This window comes from Eubalaena glacialis, chromosome X, assembly GCF_028564815.1.
Source record: "Eubalaena glacialis isolate mEubGla1 chromosome X, mEubGla1.1.hap2.+ XY, whole genome shotgun sequence".
NCBI lineage: Eukaryota > Metazoa > Chordata > Mammalia > Artiodactyla > Balaenidae > Eubalaena > Eubalaena glacialis.
This window is the reverse complement of record NC_083736.1, coordinates 110,344,432-110,366,801: the sequence shown is the minus strand read 5'-3', so window position 1 is coordinate 110,366,801 and position 22,370 is coordinate 110,344,432. Positions and strand designations below refer to the sequence as shown.

Here is a 22,370-nt window from a genome sequence, read left to right as displayed (position 1 = left end):
TCTAGTTAACAGCCATCACCATACATAGTTGCAAAAAAATTTGTTTTCTTGTGATGAGGACTTTTAAGATCTACTCTCTTAGTAACTTCCAAAATGCAATACAATACGATTAACTTTGGTCACCATGCTGTGCATTACATCCCCAGGACTTAATTATTTTATAACAGGAAGTTTGTAATGACTACATTTTTAATGCCCATACTAATGTTTCTTCCTAATCCACATAGAATATGTCTACAATGAAGAAAATGTGTTAAAGAAAGAAAGAAAAAGAAAAGTAAAGAAGTTGACTCCAGAGACTTCCCTGGTGGTCCAGTGGCTAAGACTCTGCACTCCCAATGCAGAGAGCCCGGGTTCAATCCCCGGTCAGGGAACTAGATCCCACATGCCACAACTAAGAGTTTGCATGCCGCAACAAAAAGATCTTGCATGCCGCAACAAAAGATCCCATGTGCCACAACGAAGACCCGACACAGCCAAATAAATAAATAAACAAATATTAAAAAAAAAAAAGAGGTTGACTCCAAAGGGGAGGAGAAACACACACAAAAATACATGAGGTTGTTTGGATCTTTTACTTCAAGTCACATGGATGTTATACAAACGGAGCTTATGAACACATTTTGGTCTGAAAAGGACACAGAACTTACAAAAGACTGGAAAGCGTGAAGAGATATAATCTCAGTAGCAGGAGGAAGATATTATTTTGACAGAAGAACTATTAAAAGGATCTTGGGCGTGGGGGGGACTTCCCTGGTGGTGCAGTGGTTAAGAATTCGCCTGCCAATGCAGGGGACATGGGTTCAATCCCTGGTCTGGGAAGATCCCACATACCACGAAGCAACTAAGCCCGTGTGCCACAACTACTGAGCCTGCACTCTAGAGCCCACGAGCCACAACTACTGAGCCCGCATGCCACAACTACTGAAGCCTGCACGCCTAGAGCCCATGCTCCTCAACAAGAGAAGCCACTGCAATGAGAAGCCTGTGCACCACAATGGAGAGTAGCCCCCGCTTGCCACAAGAGAAAGTCCATGCGCAGCAACGAAGACCCAACGCAGCCAAAAAAATAAATTAAATTTTTTTTAAAAAGCACTAAAAAAAAATACATAAAAAACAAACAAATACAAAAAATAAATTGCAGTGGCTTCTCTTGTTGCGGAGCACGGGCTCTAGGAGCACGGGCTTCAGTAGTTGTGGCACGCAGGCTCAGTAGTTGCGGCTCGTGGGCTTCAGCAGTTGTGGCACACGGGCTCTAGAGCACAGGCTCAGTAGTTGTGGCACACGGGCTTAGTTGCTCTGCGGCATGTGGGATCTTCCCGGACCAGGGATCGAACCCATGTCCCCTGCATTAGCAGGTGGATTTTTTTTTTTAACATCTTTATTAGAGTATAATTTCTTTACAATGTTGTGTTAGTTGCTGCTGTATAACAAAGTGAATCAGCTGTATGTATACATATATCCCCATATCTCCTCCCTCTTGCGTCTCCCTCCCACCCTCCCTACCCCACCCCTCTAGGTGGTCACAAAGCATGGAGTTGACCTCCCTGTGCTAAGCGACCGCTTCCCACTAGCTATCTATTTTACATTTGGTAGTGTATATATGTCCATGCCACTCTCTCACTTCATCCCATCTTACCCTTCTCCCTCCCCGTGTCCTCAAGTCCATTCTCTATGTCTGCATCTTTATTCCTGTCCTGCCCCTAGGTTCTTCAGAACCCCTTTTTTTTTTTTTTTAGATTCCATATATATGTGTTAGCATACAGTATTTGTTTTTCTCTTTCTGACTTACTTCACTCTGTATAACAGTCTCTAAGCCCATCCTCCTCACTACAAATAACTCAATTTCGTTTCTTTTTATGGCTGAGTAATATTCCATTGCATATATGTAGCAGGTGGATTCTTAACCACTGCACCACCAGGGAAGTCCCAGTTTTTATGTATTATTTGTGTGAAAAGAATTATAAACCTATTACAGTACAGTACTATATAGCTGATTGTGTTAGTTGGGTACCTAGGCTAACTTTGTTGGACTTACGAACAAATTGAACTTACAAACGCGCTCTCAGAACAGAACTCATTCATATGTAGGGGACTTACTGTAAAATTCAAAACTGATGACTTACCTACGATTTATCGCTCTTACTTATGGTCACACTGAGCCTAATCAACTGACCACCCAGCAGGGTTTATACTAAGCATACACCAAGTGCTCACCTCTGGATCTAATGAGTTCTAGGAGCTGGAAGACTTCAGGTGAGAAACTAAAGGGCCCTGGTTCACTCTATGGTTTTTTGAAGGTGGGCTTTTATCATTTATGTCAGTGACTGGTTATCTAAGTGAAACAGAGTCCCAAGGTAATAAGGCCAATTCTTGTAATGAGCAGTTAGAGCTTTGCCCTGCCCCTAGGTGGCTATGCTTAAAATGGACACCAGTGGTCCAACATTCTCAAGGAAGAAAGGCAATAGTGTGGGGATTATACAAAGTGTGATCCCAGGCTCACGTACATCAGAATCACCTGGAGATGAATATTAAACCTACAGATCTCTGGGTTCCACCCCAGATCTGTTAAATCAGAATCTATAGGTTGGAGTCCAGGAACCCATATGTTATTAAGCTCCCCCAGGTGACTTTGATGCTCACCAACATTTGGGAATCACTAGCTTTTTGCAAACTCATCCCCACAACTAGATCTCAAGTAATCCATCAAAAAAGTATTTTGCTGCCCAGATAACAGACCTGATCCTCTCAGTAAGTCTTCTGTTTTCTTTCTCTAAAATAGAAGTAATAATAGTACCTACCTTACGTAACTATATTACCTCATCTCCAACCACACCCCCCGCCCCACCTGACAATTTGTACTCAAGACAAACAAAACCAGTTGGAGTTTCCTCATACACTATGCTACTTTTTATCTCCACTCCATTGCTTATACTCTTTCCTTGGCCTGGAAAGTCACAGGACGCAGCTTCTTGACTTAGAAAGCTCATGCTTGATCTTCAAGGCTTAAATCATTGGCTTCTTCTCACGGATTCTTTTATTAGATGCCTAGATGTAAGTTAGGAGCCTCTCCTCTTTGTTCTCTCAGCACCCTAAACTCTACCCATTTATGTGTTTGTTTATCTGTCAGTCTCCCCCATTCGAGAGCAACCTCTTTGAAGTCATGGACAGTGGGATTTTGTGGTTGTTTCTCTAGTTGTTGGTGGTAATTTTAAAACATCCAGAAAAGTACAAAAAATAATACAACAATCATCTATGTTTCTAACATCCACAAGTAACCATTATTGACGTTTTGGCATTTTTGCTTCCAATATTTTTCTATCTATTTCCTTTAAAAATAATTTATGAGAATATGGTCCACTGTTTCAGAATAAAATATAAGAGGTAAAGCCAAAAGTCCCCTTGACCTCCACTTCCAGAGCTCTATTCCCTCCCTGCCTTTCCATAGGCAACCAAATACTAACATGAGTTTGATATGTATCCTTCCAGTCTTTTTTATACATTTAGAGACATACCTGTATCCATATAAAATATACAGTATTGGCTTGAACATCATATCCCAAATGTCATGTGGCTGTGTGCATCATTCTGTCATTTCCTTCTTTCATTCCAAAATGGTTTTGAAATATATCCATGTTGATGCATGTATCTGGTTAATTCGTTTTAATTGCTGTATAATAATCCACTATATAGATGTACCCCCATTTTATTTAACCATTCCCCTGTTGATGAACAGTTACGTTGTTTCCAAGACTTTGCTAGTACAAAAAGTCACAACAAATATGCTTTATTACATATCTCTTGGTGTATATGTATAAGTGGTACTTTAATAAAGAGACCTAGAAATAGAACTGCTGGATTGTAGGGTATGGGAATTTGTAGCTGTAGCAATGTTGATGCCCATCAGCATTGTTCAAGAGTTGTCATTTCTCTATATCCTTACCAACACTTGCTGCTGTCAGCCTTTTAAATTTTGCAAATACTATCAGAGCAAAAGGATATCTCATTGCTGTTTTTGACCATTTTATTCATCTCTATATACCCAGCTACCAGCAAGTAGTTGGCACATGTTAATCGCTTGGTAAACATTTCTGATTATGCCACCTATAGGTCCTGGCTCTGCCTTGCTGATCATTCTGCACACATCTAGGTGTCTCCTTTCAGCAAGAACCAGAGAGAGATCCCAGTTTCCTCACCTCTAGGCAAACCTGTGAGGAAAAGGTAAAGGGAAAACTGCAGGTGGCATAATTTCATTTAGAGATTTATCATTCCCTAAGATGGCATTCAGTGAATGATTCTTGACTTCTGGATCAATAATCTTTTACAATCAATCAGGTTAGGGTCTAGCTCCTTGCACCTGAGAGCTAAGGGCACGTCTCAAAAGATGACAGAAGGGCTTCCCTGGTGGCGCAGTGGTTGGGAATCTGCCTGCCAATGCAGGGGACACGGGTTCGAGCCCTGGTCTGAGAAGATCCCACATGCCGCGGAGCAACTAAGCCCGTACGCCACAACTACTGAGCCTGCGCATCTGGAGCCTGTGCTCCGCAACGGGAGAGGCCGCGACAGAGAGAGGCCCGCGCACCGTGATGAAGAGTGGCCCCCGCTCGACGCAACTGGAGAAAGCCCTCGCACAGAAACGAAGACCCAACACAGCCAAAAATAAATATAAATAAATTAATTAATTAAAGAAACGTTTAAAAAAAAAAAAAGATGACAGCAGTGGGAAACAAAGTATCTGTTCCCCAGTGACTCTGTTGCACCGGTAGAGCAAGACAGGTATAGAAGGAATGGTTTAGCTTTCTAGTGGTCTCCCTGGAGGTACTTGTTGTAAATATTATGTGTTCATGAAAATACGTTTCCTTTTCTTCCTGGGCATACATCTAGACCATATTTACTATATCCCCTATAGATAGCTGTATTTATATGATTGATTTTTGCCCAGTGGATATGAACCAAAGTGATATATAATATCTCCTCAAGGTAGTGGAGCAGAGATGCAAGTCAGTTGGCACCTAGAATACAGTGTGATCAGTACTCTCACAGATGAAAGGCAGGGCAGGGTGCTGTGGGAGCCGTGGGATGCCAGCTTGCCAAATCAGAGTAAGTGTTTCAGAAGAGACTCATTGAACACCCACCGTGTGCCAGGTTCTGTGCGGGATGCTGGAGTTACAGAGGTGCCTGCGACACTCACTCACGTTCTAGGAACTCTAGGAGCTCATGAGGGACTCAAGGGAGACATATCCACCCAATAACACCAAGGAAAAAGGCTGAACATAAAGTGTGCTGCGGAAGCACAAAGGAAGGTGCCGCTCACTCAATGTTTCCTAGCCTGTCTTTCCCAACGCAATTCCACTTACTCCACAACTACTACAGCAGAACAATGGTTTCATGGGGTAACACCCTGATGTGCCCAGGATGAGGACTCCCTCTTCCCAGGACTTCCTGGAGGTAAAGCCATTCAGTCCCAGAAGGAAAGCACAGTGATTTCTGAGCTCCTGTTCATTTCAGTGCTGGGTTTAGACATTTCCCTCGGATGCCATTCCCCAAGGAATCAGATTCACACTATTAGGCCCCAGTGCTTTTCCCCTTTTCCTCCAAAACTTGGTTGTTTGTTCTTCACTTAGGAAACTAAGTTTACAGTTAGGGACCTGAAATAATTAGTTCTGCTTATTATATCTTACAACCCCAAAATAGAGAAAACAAGCTCAAAAGGCCTTACTGTTTGCATGAATGATACAGAATACCTGTTGCACCAGTCTCTGGGGACTCAGTGATGCCCTCCATGGGACATAATCAGAAGACTCACGAATTTAGAACCAGAGAGCCAGAGCCAGAAAGCTTGGAATCTATGTCAACCCCTTAATTTTACAGATTGCTCATCTGAGGAAAAGGACGCTACCCAAGGCCTAATGGGTAGTTAATGAGAGCACTGAAACTGCAATCCAGGCTTCTCAACCACTTTTGAGAACCTAAGATTCAGGTCAATGTAGAAACAAGAGAGATCCTAAGAGAGTAAGAGCTCTCCTAAGAGAAAGAAAATTGAGGGTGCTAAGACCCAGGTGGCCCACCCCACATGGAAATCCTCCCTCCAGTACTAACCCTGGAAAATAAATGGGTTGGATTTCATTAAAGGAACTTCCAGATTTCCTTACATTCCTCCCTTATCCCACATCCCCAACATAAACAAATACCAATACCTACCTCCAGCTTGGAGGAAAAACAAGACAACTGTGTTGGATTGCTCTCTTTGGGAACAACCCTATTCATTTATACTGAAGTACAACATGTAAAGAATGAGAGAGGCCCTGATGTTAAAAGAAACATCCCTTCCTTTAGCGGTATTCCTCCACCACCACCAATAGACCATACATCAGCTAATGTACACTGATGCACTGAGGCTGTTACAGAATATAAATTTACAAGTGCAACTCCCAAGACTCTCTCTCACTTCAGAGGGGCTGTGTCATGTGATGGGATGGATGGGGAAATGTTGATTCATCCTGTACAGCAGTGGAGGAGAAGTAGAAGGCACCCTGTGGGCCACAGACAGCACTTGACATGGCCAAACAAAGAAGTACAGGAATGAGGCCTGGCCTGATCCTCCTCCCGTGGGTCCCAGCCACCATTTGGAGGTTGTCAGAAAATGGAGAGAAGGAAGTAGAAGAGAATCTCAGACCTGAAAAATAAAAGCTCAGGACCATCACATTCCCAATATGTTTTCCCCCTCCCTTTCCAGTCCCTGAAATAAGAAGTGTCTGGGCCTAGGTACCTAAAAATATCTTTTGAAGATGGGGAACAATTGCCACATCAAAATGATGAAGCCCATCAAGAAATCTGAACATACAACAGTTCCACATCAAGATGATGGCTATGCAAGGATTCCAGCCCATACCGACTTGAAACAAGAAGCTGTCATGCCCCAGGGGCCCCTAGATGAGGCATCCACATATTTTTACTCCCTGACAGGCAGGGTCTATGCCCCTACTCAGCCTGGAAGCAGTTACAGAAGATGGACCTTCACCCCTCTGCCTCCCATAAGAATATGGGAGTAAAATCTCTGAGGGGGAAATGAAACAGGAGGGAAGGGGGCAGGGCACAACCTTTAAAAGAATGACAGCCATAGGATATGACAAAAACTGGTTAGAACCAACTAGGTCCAAGATGGCAGAAGATTCGACTTCCAGTAGACCTTGAGCCTCATTATATGCTCATTGTAATACATTAGCATATGCTAAATGACACACCCACAGGTGCCATGACAGTTGAGAGACTAACCATAAAAGGCCAAAAAGTGGGCAGTGGTCCAATTCCTGGAAATTCCCACCCTTTCCCTGAAATAGTTGGAATAATCCTTCCACTCATTAGCGTATGGAATTACCCAGCCCATAAAAACTAACCACGCCACATTTCTGGGCCTCTCGCCTTCTGAGAGAGCCCACACTCTGTCTGTGGAGTGTGTTTCTGTCTAAATAAGTCCACTTCTTACTTATCAAAAAAAAAAAGAAAGAAAGAAAAAAAGAAATCTGAACAGAGAGATGCTGTAAAACATGGCTTTGAATCCAACAGTCATTACTAGTCAAAAACTCTTTCAAAAAAAAAAAAATGAAAGAAAGAAACCTGCAAGCATTCCAGTTGAGTATTGCTCTTATCTCGAGACTTACACATTCAAACAGAAGGGAATTACATGTCTCTGATTGATAGCCTTGTCTTATTTCCACATTCACCCAGTACCAAACAAGGGAAAAGATGAGAGGGTAGGGAGCAATGACAGAATAATTTATCTCCACGAAATAATGGTCTTAGAGGACCCTCCAAGACCCAATTTACACAGATGTTTTTTCCTTCAAACCCACATCACACTTGGGATTCTTTTTCACCTGCATGAGAGAAAATGGTTTTGAAAGTGTTGAGCTTAATTGATTTGCAGCTGCACTAACTCAGACCCCAGAGGCACCAATTATATATCCCATCATACCCAGGGCCCATGGGAAGCAGACTTTCCCCCTGAGATTTGTAGATGGGTTTCACAGTCAAGTATTATGATTAACCCAAAGTTCCTCCTTCAAGAGGGACGGGGGAACACCACAGTTCTCTCATCGTTTATGCAGGCTTAGGGAAACTGACTCTATTAGAAATGTGATACAGCAGCCTATGATAGCCAGAGAGAGTGGAACTCTGGAAAAGTCAAATGAATTGATAAAAATGCTTTGTTTGCCTAGTTTATTTCTGCCACTTTGCTAATGAAGCAAAAGATGGGAGGTGACATTTTCTCTTCTATAGGCAAAGAGTTAATAGCTCTCAGATAGACCAAGCACTTATACCAGGTTGTGTATGCATTTTTAGGAGCTTGGAAAGCTTCAAGCACTTTCAAGTGCTTTCAAGCATAATAGTCTTGCTTCACACAAAGCATAATAAGCCTGGTTGATGGCAGAGAAATAATAATGTTGTTCATCTAAGCAGCTTGGAAGTGAATCATCCACTCCAACAAACCCAGATTGATTTTATGCCTTTTGGACAGCCTGACTCAGTCCTTTCTCGGAGAGCTAATGGACAATCACTATCTCATTTAGGTCCCATTCATAATCCTCTTTGTTTATTCATGGACAAACAAGCCAATGGCCTCCTGTGATCCAGCCTGAAATGCTGGCCTTAAGTGATTTTGTGCCTCCACAGGAAGAGATCAGCTATTACACAAAACTCAGGGCTGCAAACACCTTCTTCCTTAAATTTATCAGCCCTCTTTGGTAATTGCTATTACCTAGGGAAGATGGTAAGGATAAGGTCAGTGTGAACCAGGGGGAAATCCAAATAGGAACATTGAAAAGAAACGCAGTTTTATTACTCTCAAAGAAAAACAACTTGAGCTGGACTCAAAATGCTTTAAGGAAGTGTTGTTCCAGAATGACCCCAAGAGACCTATCTAATGAACAATTAGGAATTACTTGTAATTGATAGATCAGTTACTGCTATGTAAAGTAAATACTAAAGTATTTACAGTTTCTTAAGATAGTTTAAAGTCTTAAGCGCATTAAACAGTCCTATATGAAACCAAGATGAAACTCTGCATGAAGAAACATTTTGCTAATATGGGCAAAATGGTAATAAATGTTGAAGTTGGGTGATGGGTACATGGAGGTTCATTATACTATTCTCACTATTTTTGCACATGTTTAACAGTTTCCATAATAAAGTTCTTTTTGAATACATTGCTGAACAAAGGTAACTTTCAAGCCAGCCCTCTGAGTTATTACAAATTTGGAATTACTGGGATTAATATTAGAGCTTTGACTCTATTAAAAATTTTTACCAAAACTCCCAGACCCTTGAACTTCACTCTCCCAAATTCAGCCTGCCTATATTCAAGCTCAAGGCAAGGGTAATTGGGATCCGACAGAGCCATACTTGTTCTGCTTCTTGTGAAAATATGAAGGGAAGCCTGGGAGAAGGGAAAGAGAAGGTATTGGGCCAGGAGATGAAGGGCTACCTTTGAAAGCCAAAGGCTGTTTTGATGGCATCACCTGCTGTCAGCTTCCCACTGTCAGAGGGGTTTGTCATAGAGAGAAATTGTCCTACATTCTCTCTCTTGCTTTGGTGCTGTCAACCACCATCATAAGTAGGCCACTTTCTCGTGGACAGAATAAGCTCAGCTAGATGGAGAACCCATGGGGGACTATGGCTTTGGTCCATTGCTTTACTCTAATGAGGGAAAGACTTTCCAGGCTCCAGAGTAGCTTGCATACTGGGGCAATTCTTAGTCAAGCACATTTCTCATTTGCCTTTGTTCTACTGAACATCTTCTTGGAGGAGCTTGGAGGGGCAGTGAGGCTTAGAAATCCTCCTATATGCAAATAGTTTATTTTACCAAGAGAGTATTTCCAGGCAAGAAGCTAAAATTCCTATAAACAAATTGCACTCTCCCTAAGGCAAAGTAAACTAAATTCAGGAAGGAAGATATTTTACAAAGTGAATTCCATACAAGTCATGCAGTCCAGTAGGCTTTTTCAAGACTTCTGAACTGCAAAAAAAAAAAGAAAAGAGAGAGAAAGTGTTGGCTAAACTGTCTGCTGTGGTTAGTCACTTGGAACAACCAGCACACTCACAAATCTACCCTTGTCTCCATGGAGACTGCGGGGCCTAGCAACTATCTAAACATTATACTACAAGGTATTACAGATAAGCATCAGGGGCCACAGGGGAATACTATAAAGTAAAAAGAAAAACATGTCCAGCCATCTCAAACTATAGTCCTACCATAACACCATGGGATTCTATGATCTTGCCTTGTTGTGCTTTTATTATTATTCCCACTGAATAAATTTCCCCCCCTTTAAGCAAAGAGGACTCTAAAGCTGAAAGATCCAGGGTGATTGAATTGACCTTAATGTTCTTGAGGGAAATTACCTTAAAGACAGCCTTAGGTGTACACTGTGTTGAATTACCTTTGGCATGAACATTTTGGCAAAAATGTTTGGCAAACATTTTTGAGACTTCTTATATGCTACTCATATAAGTAGCGTAAGTACCTGCTACTACGTGGCAGGTACTGTGCTAGGCACTGGGAAAATGACACTTTAAATTTTTAAAAGGTGCTTTCACAACTGTAACTACATTTGACCTCCTGGATAATGTAGGAATTGTCATTGACTGTTTTATACAAATAAGGAAATTAAGACTCTGAGAAGTGAAAAGACTTGCCCAAGGTCACAAAGCAACATTGTAGTGGGTCCAGAATCTGGACCCTGGTTTCCTGACACCAAATCCCACTTTATTTATTTATTTTTTTTACTGAGTATCTATTACATGGCAGAAAAATTTCTAAGCAGTGAATGAAACAAGTTCTTGGTCTCACAGAGTAGGGGGGGAAATACACACATAAATCAATTCCTACTTAGATACCACATCCCACTTTAGTTTCAACTGTATAACACCTTAACACTCAAAGACCAGCCATAGAACTCCACAGTGGGGGATGCTAGGGTGAATTAAGTCACTTGACTCAGCATGGTTCCCAAAGAGCACTCTGACTATGAATCCAAAACAGTAACTCTTATTGCTGGTTTTCAGTTCGTGAAAGTTTATCAAGCTGTGTACTTACGACATGTACACTCTCTCTGTACGTATATTATACTTCAATAAAAGTTTTTCAAAAAACCCTTCTCCCCTCAATGTCCTGAAAGTGTGCTTTCCTGTGTAGACTGATCCTCAGACTTTGCAGGCCCCATGCATTCAGCCTTTATGCCCTAGGGTCAAACAGGTATGGTTTTTCACCTGCAAACCCTTTTGGAGTTCTCCTCCCTAAACCACCATCTACCGCCTTAAATTTGTCTCCCTCTCATGGGGACACTATGGGGTCAGCAAATCCCTAATGCCTTTGCTGCCCTGTCTTACTCTGAGCCAAAGGGGAAGAAGTGCTCTGACTGATTCCCTATAGACTGGATCCCGTGCCCCCCCCACCAAAAAAAAACCACTGTAGTTCATTTTTCTAACAACCCTTTTGAGAGTCTTTCCTATTGACCAGAGGAAGCTATGCAGTCAAAACTAGATTTTTCACACAGCACCTGACTCTTGAGGGCAAAATGCTGAGTGTTGATTAAACCGAACTGCAATTTGTAAAGGAGAGGATAAAGGGGACCAGGCTAAGTACCCTTTGCCTTTGGGCTTCTAGACCCCCTGAAGCTTACTTCCTCACTTCCAATAACTTACCTGTTCTACTACTGGCACAGGAGCTGTGCTCAGCCACTTCCCACCCTATCCCCACAGCAGTTACTCTTTCCAACTGAGCCCAGAGAACCAAGGGGCACAGGAATTGAAATCCATTTACCATTCTTGTTTTCAACTCTCATTTCTTCATCCATATGATCTCTTTCAACATCATAACCTTGTCAGGGTAACAAAGAGCAGACATGTATCACTATCTTTCTTATACAGATAAGATAAACCAAGACCCAAAGATGGAAGCAACTGTCTCAAAAGCACCTGGGTAATTAGGGTTTGGCACCATTTTTGTCCTTGATACAACAGGAATAAAGTTGTCTAGAACTGGAAAAATGGCACCAAGTCTTTGCGTACAAGTAGCTGAGGGATAGCTCGTACTATTTCAGCTTTCTTTACCCTTCTACTGGCCGGAGCAGCTGATTGGAGGGAGCACAGGGATCTAGGCCAATCCACAGATTTCTTCTTAACAACCTCCCTGAGTTTAATAGCTAGTCAATACGAAAAAGGCAGCAGGTTGAATCTGGAGATAGAAATTGGGATTAAGAATTGAAAACCAGGAGAGGACTTCTATATCAGAGTGATGGAATACCTCAACTCTGAACTGCCGTCACCCAAATCACTGGATGTTTTGGTCATTTCAGTAAAACAACAGGGCTATTTTCTTGGATGAATGATTTGGTGGGTGAACATTTGTCTAGCAAGTTATTTAGCATTACATCACACAGATCACAGAATGAATCATAGAGACAGAAATAAACCAAATATTAAGGCTTGATTATTATATTAGAGATGGGAATATTAAGGCTCAGATTGGTTAAGTGACCTCCTAAGCTCAAGCAGCTATTTAGTGAAAGAACTAGGATTAGACTTTATGTCCCCTGACTCCCAAGCCAGTGCTCTTTCCACTTCATTGGCTGAATCTATCACGATTTAATTGTATGTTTGGTCATCAGGCAGATGTGGCTAAAATAGGAAACATGAAAAATGGCCCTATTCCTGAAAGAAAAGAATAACAGAAAAGACCAAATAACATAGGCATTTCCCATTTCACACCTATAAATTGAGATGTAGGTCTACAACCTTAAGAAAAATAAGTTTCCCTCATAACCCTAGAAAAGGCAGCTCTTCTAGGAAAGAAGTAGGTCTATTAAAGGCCCTAATATCCTGACAGTTATTAATCCTGACTTGACTTTGACGAATTATAAAATCCCCATGCCTCAGTTTCTCCATCTGCACATTGATAACTACATACAATAGTACTATAGCTCTCAAGCATCTCTGAAAGGGAACCATAAAGACATCTTGACTCTTAATTCTCATTACCCGCCCCCCCACCATTTACTTAGTTACTAGTCTTGTTAACTGGATTTCTCAAATATCCCTTAAATTCAAACCTCCTTTCCCTCTTTAACGTTCCTGTTTTAGTTCAGACCCTCCTTATCACTTGCTTAGATTACTTCATCAAGCTCCCGACCACTCTCCTTGCCCCCAATCTCTCCCCACTCCAGCCCATCCTCCACATTGCCACCAAGGTAATCTATAAAACACCCAACCTAGCTATGTCATGCTTCCATTAACTCTTTATTCCCTGAAAAAGTCCAAAACCTCTTAGTATTACAAATAAGACTCTACTCTGTCTGGCCGTCATCTACTTCTTTTTTTCTTAATTTTTGTTTTATATTGGAGTATAGTTGATTTACAATGTTGTGTTAGTTTCAGGTGTAGAGCAAAGTGGTTCAGTTATACATATACATGTATCTATTCTTTTTCAGATTCTTTTCCCATATAGATTATTACAGAATATTGAGTACAGTTCCCTGTGCTATACAGTAGGTCCTTGTTGATTATCTATTTTATATATAGTAGTGTGTATATGTTAATCCCATACTCCTAATAAATATCTACTTCTTATGCAGCTTAACATCTCCCATCACTCTTCCTGATAGCCTATCTCCTATGCAGACAATGCTTCAGTCACCTTGAATTTCTTACCATTCTATAAACACAGTATAATGTTTAATGTCTTTTTACCTCTACCTGACATATATGTCTCCTCCTTTCCTCTTTCAAAAATTCCTACTTGTCCTATAAGACTCGGCTCAAATGTTACCTCTTCTGTGAAACATCACTAAGCTTTCCATGAAGAATCCCTCCTATATGCTCTCATAGCATCGTGGACATAAAATCATCATAGTATTTGTGTTCCTTATGATAACCATACTGTATCGTCAGTTTATCTCCTGAGTTTCTTGAAGGGAGGGCTGTAATTTTTTTCATCTTTGTATCACAAATATATAGCACAGTGTCTGGCCCCAAATGTTGCTCAATAAATATTGTTAAATAAATGAATGGATGACTTATGATAAGAACTACTATTTATGGTCAACATACAGCCTATATGGTCAATAAATAAGGCATGATTAGGCTTCCTTGATGCCCCCATTCTTTATTTGAAGCTTTTATCTAAGGATTTAGGGAATTTAGAATTGCCAGCTGGAAGAAAGAAAAGTTTGTCCTAACTATATCTTCCTTTCAGAACTGTTGATTGTTTTGTGGATATGAGGGAAAGGGATTGACCATCTGTCTATATTTCAGTCTTTCAGCAGCAACAAACCTCATTGTACCACTCCACTTCTAATTTTGATTTCAATTCCCTGCCATTATATCACATCTCCTAAAAGTTAGAATTTATTTTCCCTTTTCCTCTTTAATATCCCCCAACTTTATCCTCCCACACACACTGATTTTCACTGCATGTATTTAAGTACACTGTCAACCCATTATGCAATTTACATCAGCAGCACCTTCTTCAAGGTCATTTGTGTACTCTGATATCTGGGAAACTGCCGAGAGAAAAACAGGTAGATAACTCAATCCATCATGTGGACCTAAGGAGACTGTACAAATACCTCATTTCCATAACAACATTGTACTTGGTGTCACAACATAATGAATGAATATGCTATGACTGAAGACTAAACAGAGGCTAATGGTAAATGCATTAATTAGCGACCTGTTTACACTTCTCCTGGGAAGGATGGCCATTTGTTACAACTGCTGTCATGCAAGAATACTGACTGGGTTTGGGTCTCCACTTTGGGAATGCATATAAATTAGTGAGAATCTCCCACATTATCATTTGCTGACAGGCATTAATGACACTAATGAAGGCAGAAGACCTTGATTCAAACACACAAATGATTAGAGTTGATAATAGATTTCTGAACAGGGCCCTCATTAATGAATTTATTAATGATGCAGAGATGGAAGTTAAAAAAGGGATGTCTAGACATGTATTTATAGCCCCTCCACCTCCTTCAATCAAAGGTAATTCTTCTATTTCTTTGATTTATCCATTTTTCACTTATATACCTAAGAAAGCAGAATAATCATGTTCTGGTAAAAGAAATCCAGAGAAAAGAGGATAGGTCCAGCTCTATTCAATTAATGACAATTATGAATGAGAATATTTCATGAAATCAAAAGATCACCAGCTCTTGTCTTAGGAAATATGTGGTGATGGATGCAAACTGGAGGGTTCATTCAGAGCAAAAGGAGCATTTACCAATCATGCCCAAACCTAATTGAAGTCTTCTAGTTCAGAAAAAGATGAGTATATTATTACTAATTTGCCTCCCACATCATTGATTTCTTAGGTAACTACACCCTTGACAAATAGTCACATTTTAGTGAGGGAAGTGGTATGTGTTGACAACATTTCTGTTAACAATTTACACTGCCATTATCTTTTTTTAGCATGGTTGAATGGCCAAATCTTTCTATTTCTGAGCAAGAGAGAACAACAGAATGCCAATGTTTGCACAGGGTCATGCCTGTAGTCATTCAACTGTTTACACTGCTTTGACCAACTCGTAGACAGGTTCTATCAAAGACAAAATTCAATACAGAATGCCAAAACAACTGGTTGGGGCAAACAATTCGAAAAAGGCAACTGGTTTGTCCAGTGTAGAAAGAAATGAACAAAGCCAGCTGCATTATTAAATTAGCCTTTTACTAATTACTTTACTGAAGAGACCCATCACTTCAAGTGAAGTGCTCAGACCAGGGGTCCTGAGTAGGTAAAATTGTATTAAACAGTGAATAATACATTAGTTCTATCAAGTTGCATTATCAACCCGAGAACTCCAATGATTAAACTGTAGATGTAGCTCTGTATTCTGAGGCATAAGACAGACAAGCTGGTCTCTGCCATCTTTTAAGTGAAAATTTATTCTCTTAAAATTTTAAAAATTGTTTAATGCCACATAAGGGCCCCAGAGTGAAGGCAGAGAGATTGCATTTTTAAGAGAGTGATTACCCATTTAGGCTGTTAGGCATTTTTAGGAGTCTCTTTTAATAGGAATCTGGTTTGAATTAAGAATAAAATGGAGCTGTAACACACAAGAGGCCTAATACTAGCCCTGAGTTTGGTCTCAGAGCTGAGAGACAGATGGTTTCTCATTGCCTCTCAGATGCTTTTATGTTATAAGCATGTTGATTATTTCATTCTGCTAAGAATCCGTATGCTCTGTGATCACATGATCAGGCAGTTCTCCAGAGAACATGCACGATATGGATAGTTTCCAGCTGCTTCTTGTTGCCTTTGTGTTACAGATCCGTATCTGTATGGATAATCATACAGATTTTTAAAATCATAATTGGGATTCTCTCCACCTAGGGTCCTGCTGCCTCTGGGCCCAAACAGTCACAAGTCAGCAGGTGGCATCTAGGGTTCAGATACAATTTAGAGCTGGGACTCAGAACCAGGGGATCCACTTTAGCAGATCACCAAAGCCAGGTAAAGCTGATGTTGTGAGCAAGGGTATTAAAGTACAACTCTAATTGCCAAGATTCTTGGCATCACACGAAACAAACTGGTCCTATGTTCAAGAAATTTCACCATTACTAATTAGCTAGCTGGTAATGGGACAGTTCAGTCCATACAGCCACACTGGATATTCATTGCAAACCAATGTTTATTCACTTATTTATTCCTGTATTAATGTAATGAATATTTATTGAGTATCTATTATCTGCCAGTCATTTTACTGGGTGATAGGGATTCAGCAGTGAACAAGAGAGAGACAGTTCCTGACTTATTTTTTGTTTATTTATTTTGTTGAGCTACACTGTGTAGAGGTTTAGGACTCTGCAGCCAGACAATGTAGCATGTAAGTCCTGGCTCTTCTACTTACTAGCCTTATGACCTTGGCAAATCACTTCCCCTGTGAGCCTTAGTTTCCTCATCCCCAAAACTGTGATAAAACCAGTACCTGACTCATTGAGTTGGTATGAGAAACAAACAGGTTAATATATGCTAAAAACTTAGAAAAACGTCTGTCACATGGTAAGCACTATGTAACTGTCCAGACGTTCTTGTTAACTATCTTGTGTAGTGTCTGTTGATCATACTGGAAACAACAGTACAAAATTCATGGTTTGTTGTTTGCAAGGAACAGCATGGTTCCTCTTACCACTCACAACGAGGATTCTCCGACTTCTGAGGTAAAGGGGCCAGTGTAAATTCAAAACCTACTACCTTTAAACTCCTAAGGCAAATCTCTGCCATCTCTTGACCTCCATTACCCCATCTGTAAATGAGAGCTTGTAAATAAACGATCTGGTAATAGTGATTGAAAACACTCGATTTGAATACTGACTTCACCACTTACTAGCTCTATGATCTTGAGCAAGTTAATCTTAAGAGGTTTTGTCTTTGGTGTTCTGCAATTTCACCATGGTGTGTCTAGAAAGCAAATTTCTTTTTATTCATTCTACTCAGGATTCATGCCTCCTGAATCTAAAGGCTCATGTAATTCATCAATTCTGGAAAATTCTCGATCATTCTCTTTAAAAATTGCCTCTCCCCCCATTCTCTCTAGTTTTTCCTTGTAGAACTCATTTTACACGTAATTTGGACCTTTTATTTATTTAAAATTTTAATGTTTTTAAAAGTTATTTTATTAAAGTATAGTTGATTTACAAGGTTGAGTTAGTTTCAGGTGTACAGCAAAGAGATTCAGTCATACATACACATATTTTTCTTTCAGACTCTTTTCCCTTATGGGTTATTACAAAATATTGAGTCTAGTTCACTGTGCTATATAGTAGGTCCTTGTTGGCTATCTGTTTTATATATAGTACTGTATAATGTTAATCCCAACCTCCTAATTCATCCTTCCTCCCCGCATTCCCCTTTGGTAACCATAAGTTTGTTTTCTAAGTCTGTGAGTCTGTTTCTGTTTTGTAAATAAGTTCATTTGTATCATTTTTTTAGATTCCACATATTAGTGATATCATATATTTGTCTTTCTCTGTCTGACTTACTTCACTTAGTATGATAATCTCTAGGTCCATCCACATTGCTGCAAATGATATTATTTCATTCTTTTTTCTGGCTGAGTAGTATTCCACTGTATATATGTACGATATCTTCTTTATTCATTCATCTGTCTATGGACATTTAGATTGCTTCCATGTCTTAGCTATTATAAATAGTGCTGCAATGAACATTGGGGTGCACGTATCTTTTCAAACTATGCTTTTTCTCCTGATATATTCCCAGGAGTGGGATTGCAGGATCATATCATAGCTCTATTTTTAGTTTTTTGAGGAACCTCCAGACTGTTCTCCATAGTAGCTGTACCAACTTACGTTCCCACCAACAGTGTCAGAGGGTTCCTTTTTTCCTACACTCTCTCCAGCATTTATTATTTGTAGACTTTTTGATGATGGCCATTCTGACCGGTGTTAGGTGATACCTCATTGTAGTTTTGATTTGCATTTCTCTAATAATTAGCAATGTTGAGCCTCTTTTCATGTGCCTTTTGGCCATTTGCATGTCTTTTTTGGAGAAATGTCTATTTATAACTTCTGCCCATTTTTTGATTGGATTGTTTGGGTTTTTTTTATTTTGAACTGTATGAGTTGTTTCTATATTTTGGAGATTAACTCCTTGTCAGTCACATCATTTGCAAATATTTTCTCCCATTCTGTAGGCTGTCTCTTGGTTTTGTTTATGGTTTCCTTAAATCTCTCCTCCATGTCTTTTAACCTCTCTTTAAAGATCTCACATTACTGATTTAAACACATTACTGATTTAAATATCAAGATGTATGCCCTCAGTAGCGTTAATTAAACACTCTGTGAATTAACATAGTGAAAGAGACAATTCACTCAGACAAATAGATTGGCTAATTTTTTTTAATGTGACTAATCATCTGAGTGAACTAACTGTTTTTAATGCCCTAAAGATGGCCATAAAGAAAATGGACTATCCAAGGATTTCCAAAGTTATTCTCAAACCAAAAACTAATTCTCATTTTGGGAGACGACATGAAAATCGTAAGCTAAATGGAGATGCTTTTGACAATAATTACTCATCTCCCATGTTATAAGTTAGAAAAAAAATTGCTAAAGCATTTAGAAACAAGCTTATGCTATTTTCACACACTACAAAGGGGACCAAGACAGCACTTTCCAGTTAAGTATTTGCTTCCAAAATGGAGAGCAACCTCTTAAAATATTTTATAGGCATCAAATTCTAATACAAGAGACTTCTTTAAAAAGGTATTACAAATATAAGGCAAATGCTAACAGCCGTAAGAGGGGAAATCGACAGTAACACAGTAATAGTAGGGGACTTTAACACCCCACTTTCACCAATGGACAGATCATCCAAAATGAAAATAAAAAAGGAAACACAAGCTTTAAATGACACATTAGATCAGATGCACTTAATTGATATTTACAGGACATTCCATCCAAAAACAACACAATACACTCTCTTCTCAAGTGCACATGGAACATTTTCCAGGATAGATCATATCTTGGGTCACATATCAAGCCTCGGTAAATTTAAGAAAATTGAAATCCTATCAAGTATCTTTTCCGACCACAATGCTATAAGACTAGATATCAACTACAGGAAATAAAACTGTAAAAAATACAAACACATGGAGGCTAAACAATGCACTACTAAATAACCAAGAGATCACTGAAGAAATCAAAGAGGAAATCAAAAAATACCTAGAAACAAATGACAATGAAAACACAACAACCCAAAACCTATGGGATGCAACAAAAGCAGTTCTAAGAGGGAAAATTCTGGCAATACAATCCTACCTCAAGAAACAAGAAACATCTCAAATAAACAACCTAACCTTATACCTAAAGCACTTAGAGAAAAAAGAACAACAACAACAAAAAAAAAACCCCAAAGTTAGCAGAAGGAAAGAAATCATAAAGATAAGATCAGAAATAAATGAAAAAGAAATGAAGGAAACAATAGCAAAGACCAATAAAACTAAAAGCTGGTTCTTTGAGAAGATAAACAAAATTGATAAACCATTAGCCAGACTCATCAAGAAAAAAAAGGGAGAAGACTGAAATCAATAGAATTAGAAACGAAAAAGGAGAAGTAACAACTGACACTGCAGAAATACAAAGGATCATGAGAGACTACTACAAGCAACTCTATGCCAATAAAATGGACAACCTGGAAGAAATGGACAAATTCTTAGAAAAGCACAACCTTCCGAGACTGAACTAGGAAGAAATAGAAAATATAAACAGACCAATTACAAGCACTGAAATTGAAATTGTGATTAAAATCTTCCAACAAACAAAAGCCCAGGACCGGATGGCTTCACAGGTGAATTCTATCAAACATGTAGAGAAGAGCTAACACCTATCCTTCTCAAACTCTTCCAAAATATAGCAGAGGGAGGAACACTCCCAAATTCTTTCTACGAGGCCACCATACCCTGATACGAAAAGCAGACAAAGATGTCACAAAGAAAGAAAACTACAGGCCAAATATCACTGATGAACATAGATGTAAAAATCCTCAGCAAAATACTAGCAAACAGAATCTAACAGCACATTGAAAGGATCATACACCATGATTAAGTGGGGTTTATCCCAGGAATGCAAAGATTCTTCAATATATGCAAATCAATCAATGTGATACACCATAATGACAAACTGAAGAATAAAAACCATATGATCACCTCAATAGATGCAGAAAACACTTTTGACAAAATTCAACACCCATTTATGATAAAAACTCTCCAGAAAGTGGGCATAGAGGGAACCTACCTCAACATAATAAAGGCCATATATGACAAACCCACAGCCAACATCGTTCTCAATGGTGAAAAACTGAAACCATTTCCTTTAAGATAAGGAACAAGACAAGGTTGCCCACTCTCACCACTATTATTCAACATAGTTTTGGAAGTTTTATACACGGCAATCAGAGAAGACAAAGAAATAAAAGGAATCCAAATCGGAAAAGAAGAAGTAAAACTGTCACTGTTTGCAGATGACATGATACTATACATAGAGAATCCTAAAGATGCCACCAGAAAACTACTAGAGCTAATCAATGAATTTGGTAAAGTAGCAAGATACAAAATTAATGCACAGAAATCTCTTGCATTCCTATACACTAACGATGAAAAATCTGACAGAGAAATTAAGGAAACACTCCCATTTACCACTGCAATAAAAAGAATAAAATACCTAGGAATAAACCTACCTAAGGAGACAAAAGACCTGTATGCAGAAAACTATAAGACACTGATGAAAGAAATTAAAGATGATACCAACAGATGGAGAGATATACCATGTTCTTGGATTGGAAGAATCAACATTGTGAAAATGACTCTGCTACCCAAAGCAATCTACAGATTCAATGCCATCCCTATCAAACTACCAATGGCATTTTTCACAGAACTAGAACAAAAAATTTCACAATTTGTATGGATACACAAAAGACCCCGAATAACCAAAGCAATCTTGAGAAAGAAAAATGGAGCTGGAGGAATCAGGCTCCCTGACTTCAGACTACACTACAAAGCTACAGTCATCAAGACAGTATGGTACTGGCACAAAAAAAGAAATAGAGATCAATAGAACAGGATAGAAAGCCCAGAGATAAACCCACGCACATATGGTCACCTTATCTTTGATAAAGGAGGCAAGAATATACAGTGGAGAAAAGACAGCCTCTTCAATAAGTGGTGCTGGGAAAACTGGACAGGTACATGTAAAAGAATGAAATTAGAACACTCCTGAACACCATACACAAAAATAATCTCAAAACGGACTAAAGACCTAAATGTAAGGCCAGACACCACCAAACTCTTAGATGAAAACATAGGCAGAACACTCTATGACATAAATCACAGCAAGATCCTTTTTGACCCACCTCCTAGAGAAATGGAAATAAAAACAAAAATAAACAAATGGGACCTAATGAAACTTAAAAGCTTTTGCACAGCAAAGGAAACCATAAACAAGACCAAAAGACAACCTTCAGAATGGGAGAAAATATTTGCAAATGAAGCAACTGACAAAGGATTAATCTCCAAAATTTACAAGCAGCTCATGCAGCTCAATATCAATAAAACAAACAACCCAATCTAAAAATAGGCAGAAGACCTAAATAGACATTTCTCCAAAGAAGATATACAGATTGCCAACAAACACATGAAAGAGTGCTCAACATCATTAATCATTAGAGAAATGCAAATCAAAAGTACAATGAGGTATCACCTCACACCGGTCAGAATGGCCATCATCAAAAAATCTACAAACAGTAATTGCTGGAGAAGGTGTGGAGAAAAGGGAACCCTCTTGCACTGTTGGTG

At 39.4% G+C, this 22,370-nt stretch overlaps 1 non-coding gene across 1 annotated transcript; it reads left to right on the top strand.

The window, feature by feature from the left end:
• The first annotated feature begins 301 nt into the window (after positions 1 to 301).
• On the top strand, positions 302 to 374 carry TRNAG-CCC (transfer RNA glycine (anticodon CCC)). The gene has a single exon. It is a non-coding gene; the product is annotated as a tRNA-Gly (tRNA).
• Positions 375 to 22,370: the final 21,996 nt, after the last annotated feature.